The sequence below is a fragment of the Scyliorhinus torazame genome, chromosome 4 (assembly GCF_047496885.1).
Source record: "Scyliorhinus torazame isolate Kashiwa2021f chromosome 4, sScyTor2.1, whole genome shotgun sequence".
NCBI lineage: Eukaryota > Metazoa > Chordata > Chondrichthyes > Carcharhiniformes > Scyliorhinidae > Scyliorhinus > Scyliorhinus torazame.
Window position 1 is genome coordinate 69,973,440 of NC_092710.1, and position 15,815 is coordinate 69,989,254.

The following is a 15,815-nucleotide window of genomic DNA, read 5'->3' on the forward strand; positions in this document are numbered from 1 at the left end:
TGAGACCCTGGAAGTCGCCATGAAGAAGAGGTGGGCCCATCTGTACCCCAGAGTGGGAAGGAGGCTGACATCCGCTGCCATACATTGAGATTGAGTAGATGTGGCAGAGGTTGAGAGCGCCGTCGGCCCAACTGCCGGGACCGCACCGCAGTGCCGGAATACGTTGCACAAGTTAATCACGGTGGCGAGGGTGCGTAGGCAGCACGTTGCGCATTTCTCCCCCCCCCTCCCCCCCCCCCCCCCCCCACCCACCCCCCCCCCCCCCCCCACCCACCATGAGAAGGTTGTACACAACCGCAGAGAGAGAGAGCCGGCTGGAGGGAGACCGCCCAACCGGCAGCCCCTCAAGTTCGTGGAGTGGCGGCAGTGGACCTGCTCGGTGGGCCCGGAGTGAGGGCAGTCGCCGAGAGGCAATTATTTTTCTGGCAACCAACTGAGCCTCCGCTGAGTTGTGGGGTCCCTATGGCACGCGTGGTATAATCCCCATGCAAGGATTCCCACACAAACCCGCATCATTCCGCCAACTATTCACTACCCCATCTCCCCCACACCACCCCTACACTACCCCCACCTCCCCCACACCGTCACACCAACCCAGCTCCCCCACACCCTGCACATACCCCCATCTCCCCCACTCCACCCCCATACTACCCCATCTACCCCCACATCCTCACACCATCCCAACCCGCCTCCCACCACGCCACATCCACCACACCACTCACCCCCCCCCCCCCACCCCCACACCACCACCACACCATCACTCCTCCCTCACACGACCCACCATCCCGACCCACGACACAATTTGAGATATGTCTTGTGTCTCGCAGTATTACCTGGCGGTGAGGCGATGAGATCTGTTGCCCCCCCCCATCCCAGGCACTTTCCAGTAATTAGGCGACAATGGACAGAGAAGAGAGTCCTCAGAGGCCTGTCCGGAGTACCTCGGAGCGCCAGACATTACCAATGATCCGTTGCAACTTTCTCCAACACACTCCACCATCCCAGAGTCACTTAACTTTGTAGGGCACTTTGGTGAAAACGCTGCTTGAACACTGAATGGTGCGCATCAAACAAATGCAGCAGTACATCAGGTGAAGGTAGGAAGCCCCAAGCGGGTGGACAGTCGGAGGGCTGTCCGACCCCAGGAGTTAGGTGCCTTCCAGGTAGGTCTCGCGCTTTTGGAAAGGGTGGTCCCTCCGATGATGGAGACACAGAGCCCGGAATACATGAGGGGCTGTCAACAACCATCCCGTGGCAGGTGCAGTTGGAGACGTTCAACTTCCTGCAGGGAGAGGAGGCACTGCCGATGATGCGTGCCAACCAGACCGACCGATGGCGTCCACGGTGGAGACCTTGGGAGCTGAAGGTAATAGCGACGGTGTCAGAATGTCCAAGGCCTGAGGCACTCTGTGCGGCCAGTGGCCGATGCGCAACGCAGGGTGTCCCTGTCACAGGCAGCCAACTACCATAGCTACCTGGTCATTGGACCGGCACTCCGGAGCTCGGCCCAGTCACAACGGGTCAATGATATGGACATCGAAGTTATTGCCCGGGCGCTGGCTAATCTGAGTCAGTCACAACGGAAGGCCCAGCGCCGGAGGGTGGTGGCACAGTCACTGAGTGATATGGCACAATCCCAGTGGAAGGTTGCCCAGTTCTTGAGCTCCACCGTCGTGAGAAATGAGACCCAGGTCAAGACTGGAATGGGCCACTATGATTGGCAACGCCAGGTGGCGGGAGAGCCCCAAGAGTTCGCTCCAGTCATACCCTCATCCCACGGAATAGCGCAAGGCCATCGGACATCTCGAGGGCGGATGAGGTCATGGGGCCCATGCCAGTCACGCCCTCAGGGGAGGTGCTGGAACACTAGAGCGCCTTGGACCCCTATCTTCTTGTTTCTGGTGCATCAAGTGGGAAGCAGACAGGACAGGGTGGCACCACGCAACCTGGGACACCTGAGTGACTGCCGGGACCTTATGGGCCCGGTCGCTCCAGATGACGGCTGCCAAAGGGGACTCCGGTCACAGGACAGGAATCGCAGCAGAAAGCCTCTATCCATAATGTATCACCTGGGTAATTACGTAGACGTAGCCTTAGGGCCCAGGTGGCCAGAAAGGTAGACGCCAGTTAAGTTGGCACGCGTGCAGCACACAGGATAGCGTTAGGGGCGAGGGCACAAACCGTTACTTAGATTTTTACCTGTTATGTCCAAAATATATACCTGTGCACAAACGTTCCAACCTCCCTCGGATGAAAGGGATTGGCTGGGCTGCCTACAGAGGGGGCGCTGTGCTGGGGAAGGAGTAATGGGTGGTCGTTGGAAGTTGGCATGGGCAGGGGTCTTCAGGTCGACATCGCACTTCGCCCAGATACCTGTCCCTGCCCATCCCTCACAACCCCAACAGCACCCTCTCCGCACCACGTCCCGAGCTCCACCATGTGAAGGAGCGCGAGAAGAGCGGCGGGGACACAGTGAAAGAGCGCGAGTAGAGCGCCGGAGACACATGATAAAAGTGCGCGAGGAGAGCGGAGGGGGCACATTGAAAGGGCGCGACGAGAGCGGCGGGGACACAGAGTAAAAGAGCGCGAGAAGAGCGGCGGGGACACAGCTGCCGGAGAAGCGGCCTTCAGATATTCGGACGGAATAGTGGCAAGGGGTCTATCGGGAAGTGTAGTTTACCTCTTTAAATCTTTAAAAACTTTCCTTGAAGAGTGACATCACAGCAAAGCAGTGACCTGATTGGCTGGTAAGGAAATTGCTCCAATTAGCAGTAGCTGGGAGAAATTTAACTCTTCGTGTGTTGGTAAGTATTGCGACTGGTAAGTAAAATCTTTATTCCTTTCACTTATTCATTCTTTGATATTATATTTGTAATCAGTTAAGGTAAAGTGTAAAAATGGCAGGCGATCCCAGACCTGTGTTATGCTCCTCGTGCTCAATGTGGGAGTTCAGCGACGCGGCCGATGCCCCTGACTCCATCATGTGCGGGAATTGTGTCCAGCTGCAGCTCCTGTCACACCGCATGACGACTCTGGAGCTGCAGCTGGACTCACTTTGGAGCATCCGCGATGCTGAGGAAGTCGTGGATAGCACGTTCAGTGAGTTGGTCACACCGCAGATTAGGATTGGTGAGGGAGACAGGGAATGGGTGACCAAAGATCAGAGAAAGAGCAGGAAGGCAGTGCAGGTGTCCCCTGCGGTCATCTCCCTCCAAATCAGGTAGACAGTTTTGGATACTGTTGGGGGAGATGACTCACCAGGGGTAGGCAGTAGCAGCCAGGCTCATGGGACCATGGCTGGCTCTGCTGCACAGGAAAAGACTGGCAGGGCTATAGTCATATGGGATTCAATCGTAAGGGGAGTAGACAGGCGTTTCTGTTGTCGAAAACGAGACTCCCGAATGGTCTGATCCCTCCCGGGTGCACGGGTCAGGGATGTATCAGATCGGCTGCAGGACATACTGAAGGGGGAGGGTGAACAGCCAGTTGTCGTGATGCGTATAGGCACCAACGATATAGGTAAAAAAAAAACGGGATGAGGACCTAAAATCAGAATTCAGGGAGTTAGGAGATAAGTTTAAAAGTAGGACCTCAAAGATGGTCATCTCAGGATTGCTACCAGTGCCACGATACAGTCAGAGGAGAAATTCAAGAATAGTCAGATTGAAAACGGGGCTGGAGAGATGGTGCGGGAGGGAGGGGTTAAGATCTTTTGGGACATTGGAACCGGTACTGGGGCCGGTGGGACCATTACAAATCGGATGGTCTACACCTGGGCAGGACTGGAATCAATGTTCTTGGGGGTGCTTTTGCTAACACTGTTGGGGAGGTTTTAAATTAATGTGGCAGGGGGGTGGGAACCAGATTAGGAAGTTAGAGGTCAGTAAAGAGGCAGCAAGTAAAGCCAGTAAGGGACTAGATAACAAACTCAATGTGACTAAGGGGAAGAGTAGACAGGGAAGAGATGGTGAACGCAAAGGGACAGGTGGTCTGAGGTGCATTTGTTTTAATGGGAGAAGTGTAGCAGGTAAGGCAGATGAATTTGGGGCTTGAATTAGTACCTGGGAATATGATATTATTGGTATTACTGAGACTTGGTTGAGGGAAGGGCAAGACTGGAAACTAAATATCCCAGTGTATAGATGCTTCAGGAGGAATAGAGAGGGAGATAAAAGGGGTGGAGGAGTTGCATTACTGGTCAGAGATGATACCACAGCTGTGATTAAGGAGGGCACGATGGAGGTTTCGAGCACTGAGGCAATATGGATAGAGCTATGAAATAGGTATAGTGCAGTAACATTGATGGGGCTTTACTACAGGCCTCCTAAAAGCGAGCGTGAAGTAGAGGTACAAATATGTAGACAGATTATAGAGAAATGTAGGACGTGGGAGATTTTAAATTCCCCATCATTGAATGGGACTCATGTACCGTTGGAGGCGTAGATGGAGCAGAATTTGTAAGGAGCATCTAGGAGAGTTTTTTTTTCGAGCAGTATGTAAATGGTCCAACTCGGGAAGGGGCCATACCTATTCTGGACCTGGTATTGGGAAATGATCCCAGCCAGGTGGTTGAAGTTTCAATTGGTGATTACTTTCGGAATAGCGATCATAATCCTGTAAGTATTAGAATACTCATGGACAAAGACAAGAGTGGTCGTAAAGGAAGATTGCTAAATTGGGGAAAGGCCAACTCTCACACAATTCTGCAGGAGCGAGGGAATGTTGATTGGGAGCAGTTGTTTCAGGGTAAATCCACATTTGAAATGTGGGAGTATTTTAAGGAAAGATTGATTAGAGTGCAGGACAGACATGTCCCTGAGAAAATGAGGGATAGAATGGCAAGATTGGGGAACCTTGGATGACTGGTGGAATTGTGAGCCTAGCTAAAATGAAAAAGGAAGCATACATAAGATCTAGGCAACTTCAAACTGATGAAGCTTTGGAGGAATATTAGGAAGGTAGGACAAATCGCAAACGCGCAATAAAGAGGGCTAAAAGGGGTCATGAAATATCTTTAGCTAACATGGTTAAGGAAAATCCCAAAGCCTTTTATTCGTACATAAGGAGCAAGAGGGTAACTAGAGAAAGGATTGGCCCACTCAAAGACACATGAGAGAATTTATGCGTCGAGTCAGAGGAAATGGGTGAGATTCTTAATGATTACATTGCATCGGTATTCACCAAGGAGAGGGACATGACGGATGTTGACGCAAGGGATTGATGTTTAAATACTCTAGGTCAAGTCGGCGTAAGGAAGGGGGAAGTTTTGGGTATTCTCAAAGGCATTAAGGTGGACAAGACCCAGGTCCGGATGGGATATATCCCAGGTTACTGTGGGAAACGAGGTACGAAATAGCTGGGGCCTTAACAGATATCTTTGCAGCATCATTGAGCACGGTTGAGGTCCCGGAGGACTGAAGAATTGCTCATGTTATTCCTTTGTTTAAGAAGATAGCAGGGATAATCCAGGGAATTATAGACCTGTGAGCTTGACGTCAGTGGTAGGCAAACTGTTGAATAAGATACTGAGGGCTAGGATCTATTCACAAGAAAATAGACTCGTCAGTGATAGGCAGCATGGTTATGTGCAGGGAAGGTCATATCTCACGAACTTAATAACATTCTTTGAGTAATTGACAAAGTTAATTGATGAGGGAAGGGCTGTAGATGTCATATACATGGACTTCAGTATGGCGTTTGATAAAGTTTCCCATGGCAGGTTAATGGAAAAAGTGAAGTCGTATTGGGTTCAGGGTGTACTAGCTAAATGGATAAAGAACTGGATGGGCAACATGAGACAGAGAGTAGTGGTGGATGGGAGTGTCTCAAAATGGAGAAAAGTGAATGGTGGTGTTCCACATGGATCCGTGCTCGGACCACTGTTGTTCTGGGAGATACATAAATGATCTGGACCAAGGTATAGGTGGTCCGATTAGCAAGTGTGCAGATGATAATAAGATTGGTGGAGTTGCAGATAGCGAGGAGGACTGTCAGAGAATACAGAAAAATATAGATAGATTGGAGAGTCGGGCAGAGAATTGGCAGATGGAGTTCAATCCAGGCCAATGCGAGGTGATGCATTTTGGAAGATCTAATTCAAGAGCGGACTATACGGTCAATGGAAGAGTCCTGTGGAAAATTGGTGTACAGAGAGATCTGGGAGTTCACGTCCATTGTACCCTGAAGGTGGCAACGCAGGTCGATAGAGTGGTGAAGAAGGCATACAGCATGCTTGCCTTCATCGGACGGGGTACTGCGTACAAGAGTCGGCAGGTCCTGTAACAGTTGTAAAATACTTTGGTTAGGCCACATTTGGAATACTGCGTGCAGTTCTGGTCGCCACATTACCAAAAGGATGTGGATGCATGAGAGAGGGTGCAGAGGATGTTCACCAGGATGTTGCCTGGTATTAAGGGTGGTAGCTATGAAGAAAGGTTGAGTTGTTTAGGATCGTTTTCGTTGGAAAGACGGAGGTTGAGGGGGGACAAGATTGACGTCTAACAATTATGAGAGGTATGGACAGGGTGGATAGCAACAAGCGTTTGCCAAGAGTGGGGGTGTCACTTACAAGGGGTCACGATTTCAAGGCGAGAGGGGGAAAGTTTAAGGGAGATGGGCGAAGAACGTTTTTTAGGTGGAGGGTGGTGGGTGCCTGGAACGCTTTGCCAGCGGAGGTGGTAGAGGTGAGCGCGATAGTATCATACAATATGCATCTAGACAGGCACATGAACGGGCGGGGAACAGAGGGAAGTAGATCCTTGGAAAATAGGCGACAGGTTTAGATAAAGGATCTGGATCGGTGCAGGCTGCGAGAACCGAAAGGCCTGTTACTGTGCTGTACTATTCTTTGTTCTTTGCTCTTATGCCAACAATTCACTGAGACTGTGTGCTGGATTTGCCAGCTCGCATGCGGGGATCCACCATCTGGACAGTGCTACCGTGGTAGCAGTCATACATTGTTGAACAATGCAGAGCCCCAGAGCTGAGCGTGGAGCGGTTCATGTCATCCTCCATCTCATGGACCAGACTTCTCTTAGTGTCACTCCTGGGCCCGCACCCCGGAACGTTGCTCACAGGTGGAGTGGTAAGCCATGTGTGGGGTGGGATGTTCGGGCTTTTGGCTAGGCCCCCTAGTCAGTGAACCTGGAGGCGATTGTAGTTTCCCTTGCCCACTGGCTCTGCGCACAGATTGTGCAGACTCATATGCCTACCCGGGCCCCATATCCTACCCATCCTGCTCTCCCTGCAACCTCATGGCCGGACGAGGCATGGCGTTCATTACCCTCCCCTAGCACATCGGCCCTCTGCTGTGTGATATTGTGGAGATTTCACCAGACCACCACAATGTGGGAGACCATGCCAACGCTCTATGGATGGGCTCCTCCAGAGGGGTCCAGGCGGCTGAACTGCAACTTTGGAACGCTGATGCACCCTCGATCACAGCTAGGGTAGCTGCATGCCCGTCGTCGTTCCGAGTCTCCACGTTCGTCTTTAGATAACGTCATCAGCAGGGCCTGCGTTGGAACCCCTATCGGCCAAGAGCAAACCCCTCACCCGGCGGCGCACATTGTAGGTGTGCCAAGATCAAACGATCGTGCACGTGGCCTGGGTACTGGGTACATACATACATACACAGATACGTAGAACGTAGGAGCAGGATGAGGCCGTTTGGTCCTTCGAGCCGGCTCCGCCAATTCATCACGATCATGGCTGATCATCCAACTCAATAGCCTAATCCTGCTTTCTCCCCATAGCCTTTGATCCCATTCTCCACAAGTGCAATATCCAGCCGCTTCTTGAATACATTCAAAGTTTTAACATCAACTATTTCCTGTGGTAATGAATTCCACAGGCTCACCACACTTCGTGTGAAGAGATGTCTCCTTCTCTCTGTCCGAAATGGTTTACCCTGAATCTTCAGACTGTGAACCCTGGATATGGACACACCCATCATTGGTAACATCTTCCCTGCATCTACCCTGTCTAGTCCTGTTAGAATTTTATAAGTCTCTATAAGATCCCCCCTCATTCTTCTGAACCCCAGCGTGAACAACCGCAACGTAAACAATCTCTCCTCATATGACCGTCCCGCCATCCCTGGAATCAGCCTGGTAAACCTTTGCTGCACTCCCTCGAGAGCAAGAACATCCTTCCTCAGAGAAGGAGACCAAAACGGCACACAATAATGCAAGTGTGGCCTCACCAAGGCCCTATACAATTGCAGCAACGCAGCCCTGCTTCTATACCCGAAACCTCTAGCAATGAAGGCCAACATACGATGGGCCTTCTTTACCGGCTGTTGCACCTGCATGCTTTCCTTCAGCGAATGGTGCACAAGGACACGCTCGTCCCGCAGCACACTCCCCTCTCACAATTTAAAGCCATTCATGTAGTAATCTGCCTTCCTGTTTCTGGTTCCAAAGTGACTAACCTCACACTAGTCCAAATTATACTGCAGCTGCCAATGATTTGCCCACTTGCCCAACCTGTCCAGATCTTGCTGTAGGATCCCTGCATCCTCGTCATTATTCACCCTCCCACCTAATTTGGCATCATCTGCAAACTTTGAGATGTTCCATTTTGTTTCCTCATCCAAATGATTAATATATATTGTGAATAGCGGGGGTCCCAGCACCGATCCCTGCGGTACCCCACTAGTTACTGCGTGCCAATTTGAAAAGGGCCCATTAATGCATACTCATTGTTTCCTCGCTGCCAACCAGTTTTCTATCCATCTCAATACATTTCCCCCAATTCCATGCGCTTTAATTTTGCACAATAATCTCGTATGCGGGTCTTTGTCAAACATCTTCTCAATGTTCAAATATACCAGATAGATGAGCCCCCGTTTGTCAACTGTTCTGGTTACCTCTTCAAAGAATTCGAACAGAATTGTAAAGCATGATTTTCCATTCACAAAGGCTTGCTAACTGTGACTGATCCTGCCACTGCTTTCTAAATGATCCGCTATAAAGTTATTGATAATGGATTCTAGCAAGGTAATGGGTTTCCCCACTACCTATGTTTGGCTTCTTGTCCTCTAATTCCCTCCGTTCTCCCCACCTCCCTTTTTGAATATCGGAGTGACGCAACCTACCCTCCAATCTGTTGGGACAGTTCCAGAGTCGATAGCATCCCGGAATATGACCACCAATGCATCCACTATTTCCACAGCCACTTCCTTCAGCATTCTAGGATGCAGATTGCAAGGCTCTGGGGATTTATCCACCTTCAATCCCATCAACATTCCCAGCACCATGTCTCTACTAATGTTGATCTCTGTCAGTTCTTCCCTCTGATAAACCTTTCATTCTCCAACATTTCTGGGATCTGATTTGTGTCCCCATTTGTGAAGACAGAACCGAAGTATGTATTCAATTCCTCATTTGTGAAGACAGAAACAAAGCATGTATTCAATACCACAAGCATGATGTGCAGTTCATGATCACACACCAGTTGCAAGTTCATCGAGTGACACTGCATTGATTGCAGACTGGTCAGTTACCCGCGGTGCTCGTAAGGGGTGCATGCATCCAAGTGATCACCCCGTGGATGTGGGGAATCCCGGCAATGGCAGCGGATCCTGCTGCTTGGGCATCCTGGTGGGCTCATTCCAAATTGAAGTTGATGTATTGCACCCATCGGACATGTGGGGCCTCCTCAATGCTACATATGCACCTGTGCAGCTTGATCTGTGAGATACTATACAGGCCCTCACTTAGTGACTGGAACAACAGCGTGGCGGCTAGGTTCAGGATGACCGTCTGCTTGACTGAGAGTGGGTATTCACGCCCATATTTCGCTGTTCCAGGTGTGACATATTAGTCAGAAATGCCATATTATTCCACTGCTCAACAGGGATTTTCGACAGCATGCCCGCTCCGGCAGTTCATCAAATAACACGCACAGTCAGTACACATGAGTCTTGATGAGGGACCTCCTTCCAACCTGTTCCTCGCACAGTTGGGCCGTTGGCTCTCATAATGACCGGGTGGCTCTTGTTCCTCATGTGCAAGCTCCTGTCTCCTTTTTTTTTTTTGCCGGGTCCTTCCAGACCAGATCCTGTTCGTACAGAACAGTGCGTCCAACATGGCAGCGGCGGAATGTCAGATGCCACCATTCCAGGTTCAATTAAATTCCTGGGAATGAAAGGCAGGCATGTTAGCATGTTGAGTACCCCCCATGTCCAACCAGGTCCATTGGGCTTCATTGTAGCCCCGGCCTGCAATGCTGCCCCTGCACCCGCATGTCAACCTCAGCCCCTCGTCTGCCATCACCGCGCCCACCACCAGCCTACAGTCAACATTGTGCCCAGCACAGCGGGGGCCACTGGCTCCCGGCACCCGTCCCTGCTAGTAGGGGCATCAGTTGCTGGCCGTGCCCATGGCTGAAAGGAGCTCTGCGGCTCCTGTCCGGCGACCTCCTGTCGGGGTGATTGAGAATGTCCCGCTTGGGTGGACCGCATGATGGCCTGTTCGGCAGATTGGCGCCCAGAGTGTGTGTGTGTGTGTGGGGGGGGGGGTAGTTATTGGGGTGGAGTGTGGTCTGAGTTGCGAGGGTAGTGAGGTTCGGACATGCAAACGGCGGGAGTCACACTGCGCAACACTGGCCACAGTCGGCGGTCAGTGGTGAGTGCAGCAAGATGACTGCCTTGCGGACCTCAGCAATGGTGATCCTTGCCTGGCAAGCCCTGTCCTGGTGGGATCACCCCGGCCCAATGGCCCAATCCCCTGGTTTTCCCCCCTGTATTTCCCCGCTGGCCTGGCAGGCACGTTCTTCCCCCCGCCAGCCAGCACTGCGAGCAGGGCCGGCAGCCGACGGCAGTGCTTCTGGCAACATGTCTTACCTCCTCTCGCTCCCTCTGCAGCCGTGGCGCTTATTTCCCTTTTTTTAAAGCTGAAGTGAATTCCGCCTTCGGTAATTCTCCCTGGCCGAGACAGAGCATCACGGAGAAATTGGAGAACTATGTCATGCCTTGTAATGATATTCCAAAGGCTTTTATTGTATATGTGGAGTAAAACACATTGACGCCGCTGTCGAGACACGAGCATGGCATTCCGTTGGGCACCTGGTTCCAGCCACGCCTTTCTGTACACGTGAAATTCTCCGCCCCAACATGTTTCGTTACTCCACGTCCCTGGATGGAGAATATCTGCCCGTAACTCTCTGTACTTGGGGAGCGGGACACTTCAAAACTACTGCCGTTGAGAAACCTCCTACACTCCTTTGTGCTGCTCAGTGATACAGATGGTAAATCGTGAACTCAAGCTCAGGAAGCTCGAAATAGCTCAGAAACAGTTGTCGCCGAAAGGTGATTAAGTGCCTGAATGTTCTTGGATGCTGCAGGAAATGGCAACGGTCCGGGATTTGCACAAAACGAGACCTATTGATGTAAAGTATATTTTTGGCATATTAATGAAGAATTTTATATTGCTGATGATAATATTAAAAGCAGCAGATATGAACAAGCATGTATTTTAAACTTTTAATGCAGGCAACACATCCATGCTATTGATATTACCTTACATTTGATCTCTATTAATGGAAACAGTGCAGTTTTGTCGCATAGATAAACTCCAGTCATTATTAATCCTTGTGAGAAAACAGCGTCCTGTAACTAATCAAACATTCAGCTGCATAAATGAAGACTGAAAAGGCAACTTGCATTGACAACAAACTAAAATTACCCCAATCTCCATTCGATTATACTTTTAAAAATCGGACACCAACGGCCTTTCGAAAGATATCTCACAATATCCTGTCTGCCTCGTGATTATGCTGAAATATGTGATTCATCCAATTATTCCTCTTGTTGAGAGGGTGCATTTGAGGCACTTAAGGACACCTGTAGCCCCAGATAAGCCCTTGAGAAAACAGGACGGCACAAATGAAGAAAACGCCAGTGGAGATTGATTAGACTTCTGTGCTCGGAGCTGCCCCATTTCACCAGAGGATAAACGTGTAACAAATCTCCACATGTCCGGGACAATGTTTCCACAGCTCACGGAATCCAAAGTGGTGAAATACTGTAACTATGTACAATGTTAATCTCTCCTTTTTCCCCCAAAGCCATGGCCATGTCAGTTGGACCTAATTGCCTCAGTTAAGATTCAGTTTGGAACATTTTCGTTAATTACACGGTCCCACGTGGAGCTGACTCTGTCAAAGCATTGCTGATGGATTATCTGCAACCACTGTGAATTTCTGGTCGTATATTACTACAATACCATCAGTATACAACGAGTTTCAGGTGCTCTGGAAGGGAGTTGTGTTTCTTATGTTTGTGATCAAGGAACAGGTTCAAAATGAAATTGATAGAACATGAGGCATGGCTGGTTTTAACTTCGTGGAGCTTTTATTTCATCGCATTGTTTAACTTTTTAAATAATTAGAGCAAAGGGATTTTTCAGCCCAAAATACAACTGTGCTCTGAATTTAGCCTGGGTCATGGCATAAATGTAAGTGTTTGTGCAGCAACTCAAGAGCTGAAGCATGAAGCCTATTTCTCGCACTAACTCATGGATCCGAACATCCCGAACCCCCAAATACCATACACGCCTCCACACAGAATAAATCAGAAACAGAGCCCACAACAAGATGACATTTCCGGAAATGACAAACAGCAAAATCATTGATTTCCTTCTACTCGCCATCTCTGGGTCAGAGGGTCTGTCAACCTTCCCATGACCCTGGAGCCTCTGTCGGGCTCTGCTGCGCACTAAGATATTTCTGACTGTTAAAACATTGAAGAGTAGAACCAAAACAAACGGAATTAGCGGGGTTATAACACAATGAAGGAATTCAATAATTATCCATGCCTGTGAGAAAAGTGAACCAGTTGGTATGAAACAAAACCAAGGGTAATTTATGAGCAGATATTTGCTCGTATACAAAAAGTCCCCAAAAATGTTCTTTAAAGAGAACAGCACAGTCAATGTTCCAAGTACTACAGCCGCCGTTTTGAATTTTGAATTTCTGACAGCAAATAGCCACAAATTTTGAATTTCTGACAGCAAATAGCCACAAATCTATCAAAGGTGAAAGAAAGTGTGAACCAAACCCAGCAGTCTGTGACAGAATAAAGGAGGACGGCATGAATATACACAGGGGAACATGCCACAGAAACATAAATTGTAGCCAATAGACAACAGGAATATGTCTTAATATCAGATCGAGCATCACGACCAGTAGATCCGCCACTGCCATAGCCATTAGGTAGCGGGTGACACATTTAGAGAGACCACAGTTTCCCAGCGAGAAGATCAAAATCGTGACTAAATTCGCTGGAGGGAAGACAACAAAAAAGTAAATGTATGCATCTGGTAGGACACAAATACAACTGTATTTGTTTAAACGAAAACGCAAGTCGTTTGCTTCAATTGGTGCCACATTTTATGCTTTTCAAACACCAAAACATCGAAAGCTGATAACAATATATGTAATGCTCTCAATTCTGTGATGAAGCGCGACTTATATAAAGAAAAGCAAATTGACGAAAATCAGATTTAATTGTAATTGAGGCCAAACTGTGTTATGGATTAAACACGGATGTTCCAGTGAAATAATTAATACAAAACTGCAGAAGACTTTTGATTCCGCACTGACTTAACCGCTCTGATACTTCAGTGTGAATTAAAGGTTCAGCTTCTAATTAACAACGCCTAAAATCCATTTCACTGTTAACAATTTTGTTTTGCAATTTACTACAAAAACAAACAGAGGATAACAAAGAGAGAAATAAGGAAAGAGAGGATCAAATTTGAAAGTAGGCTAGCCAGTAATATTAGGAATGATAGTAAAAGTTTATTTAAATACATTAAAATCAAACGGGAGTCAATAGTTGAAATTGGGCCACTCCAAAATGACGCTGGTACAGGCTCTTCGGCCCACGATATTGCACCAAAACAAAAGCCATCTAACCTACACTATGCCATTATCATCCATATGTTTATCCAATAAACTTTTAAGTGCCCTCAATGTTGGCGAGTTCACTACTGTAGCAGGTAGGGCATTCCACGGCCTCACTACTCTTTGCGTAAAGAACCTACCTCTGACCTCTGTCCTATATCTATTACCCCTCAGTTTAAAACTATGTCCCCTCGTGCCAGCCATTTCCATCCGTGGGAGAAGGCTCTCACTGTCCACCCTATCCAACCCCCTGATCATTTTGTATGCCTCTATTAAGTCTCCTCTTAACCTTCTTCTCGCCAACGAAAACAACCTCAAGTCCATCAGCCTTTCATCATAGGATTTTCCCTCCATATCAGGCAACATCCTGGTAAATCTCCTCTGCACCCGTTCCAAAGCCTCCACGTCCTTCCTATAATGCGGTGACCAGAACTGTACGCAATACTCCAAATGCGGCCGTGCCAGAGTTCTGTACAGCTGCAACATGACCTCCTGACTCCGGAAATCAATCCCTCTACCAATAAAGGCCAACAATCCATAGGCCTTCTTCACAACCCAATCAACCTGGGTGGCAACTTTCAGGGATCTATGTACATGGACACCTAGATCCCTCTGCTCATCCACACTTCCAAGAACTTCACCATTAGCCAAATATTCCGCATTCCTGTTATTCCTTCCAAGGTGAATCACCTCACACTTCTCTACATTAAACTCCATTTGCCATCTCTCAGCTCAGCTCTGCAGCTTATCTATATCCCTCTGTGACCTGCTACATCCTTCCACACTATCGACAACACCACCGACTTTAGTATCGTCTGCAAATTTACTCACCCACCCTTCTGCGTCTTCCTCTAGGTCATTGATAAAAATGACAAACAGCAACGGCCCCAGAACAGATCCTTGTGGTGCTCCACATGTAACTGAACTCCATTCTGAACATTTCCCATCAACCACCACCCTCTGTCTTGTTTCAGCTAGCCAATTTCTGATCCACATCTCTAAATCACCCTCAATCCCCAGCCTCCGTATTTTCTGCAATAGCCTACCGTGGGGAACCTTATCAAACGCTTTGCTGAAATCCATATACACCACATCAACTGCTCTACCCTCGTCTACCTGTTCAGTCACCTTCTCAAAGAACTCGATAAGGATTGTGAGGCATGACCTCCCCTTCACAAAGCCTTGCTGACTATCCCTGATCATATTATTCCTATCTAGATGATTATAAATCTTGTCTCTTATAATCCCCTCCAAGACTTTACCCACTACAGACTTGAGGCTCACCGTTCTATAGTTGCCGGGATTGTCTCTGCTCCCCTTTCTGAACAAAGGGACCACATTTGCTATCCTCCAGTCCTCTGGCACTATTCCTGTAGCCAATGATGACATAAAAATCAAAGCCAGAGGTCCAGCAATCTCTTCCCTGGCCTCCCAGAGAATCCTAGGATAAATCCCATCAGGACCCGGGGACTTATATATTTTCAGCGTGTCCAGAATTGCCAACACCTCTTCCCTACGTACCTCAATGCCATCTATTCTATTAGCCTGGGTCTCAGCAGTCTCCTCCACAACATTATCTTTTTCCTGAGTGAATACTGACGAAAAATATTCACTTAGATTCTCGCCTATCTCTTCAGACTCCACACACAACTTCCCATCCCTGTCCTTGACTGGTCCTACTCTTTCCCTAGTCATTCGCTTATTCCTGACATACCTATCGAAAGCTTTTGGGATTTCCTTGATCCTACCTGCCAAATACTTCTCATGTCCCCTCCTTGCTCGTCTTAGCTCTCTCTTTAGATCCTCCCTCGCTACCTTGTAACTATCCATCGCCACAACTGAAACTTCACACCTCATCTTCACATAGGCCTCCTTCTTCCTCTTAACCAGAGATTCCACTTCTTTGG